Source organism: Channa argus, chromosome 4 (assembly GCF_033026475.1).
Source record: "Channa argus isolate prfri chromosome 4, Channa argus male v1.0, whole genome shotgun sequence".
In the NCBI taxonomy this organism is placed as follows: domain Eukaryota; kingdom Metazoa; phylum Chordata; class Actinopteri; order Anabantiformes; family Channidae; genus Channa; species Channa argus.
In genome coordinates, this window is record NC_090200.1 from 589,297 (window position 1) to 595,139 (window position 5,843).

Here is a 5,843-nt window from a genome sequence, read left to right on the forward strand (position 1 = left end):
TAAACGTGACATCAGCACTTAGATGCTGGAGCTGCTTCTCACCTAAAGACTAAAGATTTGCTGCTCTAAAGACACTGTGGAAGACATCCACAGATTTTCCCGTCACACTCTGTGGGGGGAGGATACAGTACGTGTGTGTCAGGAAGCCAGATGTAGTTACACCTTTTCCACATCTGGATACAATGAGCCTCAGATTTCACTCCTCCCTAGATGTGTCTCAACTGCATTAACTGTTTAAGATTGAAACTTATCAGAACCTTAAAACTGAGGATGTCTGTGAAACCAACACCTTCAGCATCCCTTCATACAGTTCTACGCTAATGAGGTTAATGACTTGTTAAGTCTCGACCCCCTTCTGCCCTGAGTTCAGGTTTCTTCGCAGTAGAGTTCAAATCTCTCATTTGTCTCTGCCTCATTGAGACTAAATGTTTAATATGAACTCATTGACAGGAGTCAAGTTTCAGGTCATCAGGTGAGACATGAAGAGACATGAGTGTCAGTGTTTTACAGAATACAGACTTTAAACTCTACAGTACCTGAGCAGTAACAACACAGCTCCATCATAGGCACATCTGCTGCTGCTGCTGCTGAGGCCTGAAGGGGAAAAATAAAAAGCAGCTGTCAGTTTCCAGCTTTTCATTAGAGTTAAAACATATAGTACATCCACCTCAAAGCACCTCGGATTTATGAGGTGTTTGTTTTCCTGCATGCGTTCATGAAAAGGCTCTGGTTGACTCTGTGCTTAAGGTCGGATTCTAAGCGTGGCAAGTAAGATTATTAAAGAAAACCATGTAAAGCCTGCAGTTAAACATGTGACTGAACTTTCACATGACTGAACGACTCTCAGTCGGCCTTTTTCAAAGCTGCTACTTCACTAAGCTTCTTGAAGATGCTGAGCACAGGTCCACTTGTATCCAAGCAGGACATGAAGCATGGACAAATTGTTAAAAAAATAACAAAAAACAGGAGCAAAACTTGTGGAAAAGCCTTCAGATAACGAGTGTTGCTCATGGAAAAACCTATTACAGGACAGAAGAAACTAGAGCAGACTCACAACAGCGACTAAATGTGTAATGTGTAAATGTAAAAGATCAACTGCTCAAAATTCAGAGATTAATCTGCTCAGAACAATTAAAACAGCCATCAAACACATGCCGTCTGACTCTATCATTTTGTCTAGTATCACATTAGTTTGTAAAACCGTATCCATTAAGCCAGAGCTCCAACATGACTCGCACTAACGAAGCAATATCCAGTTTTGCCTTCAGACGTCTGAGTGAAGTTAAGCAGAGAAATTAAACCAACCCACTGTACCTCCGAACCAGCTTTGTATCACAATTTCAGGTGATGATCGTCAAAAACATGTGGAAAATATATAAAACATCCCCCGATCCATGATGTGGAAAGAAGTCTGCTAGAAAAATCGGATTTGCTTCTATATTAATGGTATGGAAACTGTAAAGCAGTAAATTACTGGATGGTCTATAGGAGTTGTTGGTACTTTGTATTTTCCATTTTCTGAAGAAGGTCTGATGGAAAGTGGTTGATATTTGGTCAAAACACATTAAGTGGTGAATGAAAAGTCAAAGAAACTGAAGAAAAGTAGGGACACATGGCTAATGATCATTGGAGAAATCTGACACATGTTCAGACATCAAAAGAGAGCTGAAAATAAAAGTGTTCTTGCTTGTTGAAAGGGGTCTTTACTCTGTGCTCTGCAGCCTGGAGCAAGGCTTTAGCAGCTACAGACCTCACTGTATGGAGCTCTGTTCTCTGAGCTACATCCAAGCAGCTGCTGGGGTTTTGTGACTCCCATGGGGGCTGCAGGGTGGGTGGGCGTGATGCTGCCAACACACCAACAAAAATATATTTAGACATGTTTCAGTTAAAAGACTATGTAGATCCCAATAAATGTTAATGGATCAGTCTGGTCTAAACTACAGCTGATCCATATGATCTTAAGTTACATTTGTCTACGGGTTTTATGACAGACGTCCACAATTTACTGTATAGCGTCAATAGATCAGCAGAGCAGAACTGTTTTAAGGTATCAGATAATGGGAGTCCTGCAGTCCTGCAGCTGTGTGCAACATCTGCAGACTAAAGCAAGTTCTCAGGTGATGGAGCCAAAAGAAACACAGGAGCACCAAAGTGTGGGGGCTGCTTTTCAACGAGGGGACTGGACTCACCAAAACACCAACAAGTCCGTGATGGACGACCTGCTCAGTCCTGCTGAGGAACACGGTGGTTTCCATCGTCTTGTGGAGTTTCTGGAGCCACGTTACAACGAACATCAAGACTTCACATCTCAGTGCATGTCTGAAAGTGCCTCAGAGTTAGTACACTGAGGTTTGAGACTGAGAGACATTTGGAGAGTTATTAAGTGCACTATAAACATCCTCTAACTGCTTTTTGTTCTAGGGCTGTAGTTCCAAACCCCCCAAAAAATCCCTAGTTTGAGTTTAAATGTTTTGAAGGTCAAGGAAGTCTGATTAGCCAAACTGCACACAGCTTTTCTAAAAACCTCCTGCACAAGTGAGCAGCCATCATGATTTTATTACGTCAGGGGGCTAATTTGCTCAGTCTCTGCAGGACTTTGGCTTTGCTGTGGAAATTTAAATCATAATTCCTTCGAGGGGTCTTTGAGCTCAGGGAAGGCTGCTGGGTTTTAATTCTGGGGACAGAAAAGTGCAAACAACTCTTGGTGTGGAAACACGTGTAAGAAAAAAAAGACTGGGATCGGGCCGGGCCAAAAAGCCTTTTCTCATTTGCATCAGTTTGTTTTGGGTCAATAATTTTAACCTCTGCAAATTTCCCAAGACATCTGGGGAGACTCATCTAGGTCATGTTTGTCCCACCTTTCATTCGAAAGAAGTGAGAGGTGAAACGTCTTCAAGAACTTTCTAGAAAGTCCAGCTGCCACTGAGCAGCACCGGTGGGGTTTCCAAGGAACTCCTGGAAGATAACTCCATGTTTATAAAGTGCGTCAGCAGCTTGAGGGGTTTTTGTCTTTTTAAATTGATTTTCTGCAGAAATAACCTCACTGAAGAACAGAACCCTTCGACCTTCAGACTCTGTTTCTAAAAGTTACGTAACTCCCAGCACAAGTCCAGATTTTCTTCCTGAACCGTTAGAAACCCTGAACATGGCCTCACCCGCTCCATTTCTCATTAACATCAGCTCTGCAGCTCCTCAGGGAGCCTTCATGTGTAACTCCGACAAATCAAACTGCTGCTGAAACAGTTACAGCCTGTTTGCATGTGTGACATCATTTCCTGTGCCAGAACAAGGCACTTTTTTTCGGGGTTTCTGTGCTTTAAATCAAATTACCAGAAAATTTGCTGCATTTTGTTCAAGCCATTGACTTCTTCCAAAACCTTTAAGCCAAACATTTAAAAGTGGGTCCAGTCGTGCTGTTTTCTGAGTGTAAAATTACAAGAGTGTGATTATTAAATTGTATCTTTCATCGCATAAAATCTCAAAATGCTTTCATGGTCTCTCACATGTCACTGCAGAGAAAGATAGAATCAGCTTTTGTGCAGCTATACAACAATTACATTTGTGTAGCTTTTTCAATCCCACAGAGCTCTGCAGCTGGGCCGTCTCACGCTTCTCGCCTTTCCTGCTAAAACTGTAAAATCTGGATTTCGTGGTGATTGAGACAAATTCTTCAAATGTGGCAGTTTCTCTGCTGATTCCACTGAACTATATTTATTAAAGCCCAGCGCAATAATGTTGGTGTGATGTCCTACCCCAACTAAAACCTAAATAGTTTTCAGTCTTTTTCTGACATTTCTCAAATATTTCAAAGGCTGTGCAGCTGATATGATGGAAACTGACACTAGAGCTACGTCCTAAACACTGACGGCTTTAAACTTTACTCAGAAAATCATCAGGACAGGCTGCAAAGGTTTGTCCAGTCGTCTGAGCAGCAGGGATGGAAAATGCAACAAAGACAAGAAGCAGAACTACCACCTAAGGCCAGCACAAAAGACAAGTGCCAGAGAGAAGCAGGACAGAGCTGCAACGACACCCGGCATCTGGTCCGATCCTAAACTCATAAAAATGAAGCACCAACATGCTGCTCCCTGTCCTCACATCCTCCTTCCATCACAGCTATTCTCACAGCCATTCATCAGCTGGACACACGGCATTACCTCACCAACCAGTGGTCCCATTCCTTATTAATGGAAGGCTCTGGTTCCCAGTGGGAGCATGAACGTGTTCGCATGTTACATAAGAGGGTGAAACTCCATCTTATTCTTAGCAGATTTCCTGCCCTTATTTGCTTTTTTCTCCTGTGTGGTGAAGAAATAGTCACATTACTCCATCGCAGAGTCGAGATCTCGTCAGGTTTTTCCCTCTTAACAGAAATAATCTGACGGTTTCCATGGAAACCGTACATAAAGCCTCCGCCTTCACAGCCTGTGGCTACACTGAAATGTCTGGAAAAGTGATGTAATCCATCACATCGCTGCTTGTGTTTCTAACTGGGGCTGTGGTCAGAGTTGTGACACTGGGGGTGTTGGTGTTGGTCTTGGTAATATAAGGATGGATGATCTGGTCAGGAAGAAGGAATGTGTCGGTCCAAACACACACTTTTCCATTCTCCACTGATTCTCTATTTTCTCATGTACTAAAATGCCTCTGAGCTGCAGTAATGAGTTCAAAAGATCTGAGGTTAACTGGGGTTTTAACAAAAATCCAGAAAAAAAGCACTGTATACAGTTACAGCTGGTCAGTATTCAGTCTATTTATTGTCAAAGGTTACGGGTCTGACTTGGTTTAGGTAAGAAAAACATGAGGCACACAGAGGTTAAAGAACTACCCTGTGACATTATTTCAGCAAAGGAATTGATAAAAAACCAAACGAGGGTAACAGTTTGACCTTACCACACGAAGCTGAAGATTTCTGCTTTGTTTTTGTTTTTCATTACGCAGCTTCTTCACCATTTCCACCTTAAAAACAATGAACAAACAAGCAGGTCACAGAAATCCGAGAAAATCCTATTTAGCTCTACAGCTAAAATATTATTTTAACACCGTGTTAAGATGAATCTTAAAGAACTGAAGAAATACCTTCAGATCAGTGATGAATGTTCAAATTGGTTAACTTATACTCAAGTTCAAACTTTGCTTTAAAATCCAATGACAACAAACCCAGACTCAACTCAACAACAAACTAAAGTCAAATGTTTCTATCTTTTATCCACTTGTATCTTCAGTCTGACAGAAGTGACTGTGTCAGGTGACAAATAAACTTCTCACGTGTGACACACACACACACACACACACACACACACACAGAGTAGTAAACGTGACTCCCGTTAGAAATCCCAGTAAAAAGCAGCCGCTGTAAGCGTCAAACCTGCCTTCAGTGTCGCAGTGTTACAGGGACAGTTGTTCGTTCATTCTCAGGAGTTAAACACGGATTATTCGGCATCGTTCACACTGAACTGTTTATCGCCTAAAGTCTCGAGGACTCAAGTTTTTGGTTTTGGCTAATTCTTTACCGACGACGATTTCCTGTTTACGTTCCCCAAAGCATCATGGGACCTGTAGTGAAACCGTAGTGTAAAGATAAGAACAGTGACAAAATCCCTCAATATCATTTTTTCATGAAGCATCATGAAGTATTTAAGTCAATGTACAACAGCAGTGTGTGGCTGTATGAGTTATGAATTTGATGCCAGGCCTCTCTTCATGTGCTAAAACAAACTAATTATTTTTCATCACAGTACTTTCACTGTTTCATTCAATCACAATGGCCTTAATAAGAACAAGCTGTTTGCTAACTAACAAGAAAGAGTAACTAAATGGAGGATAAATGATGACAAAATGTA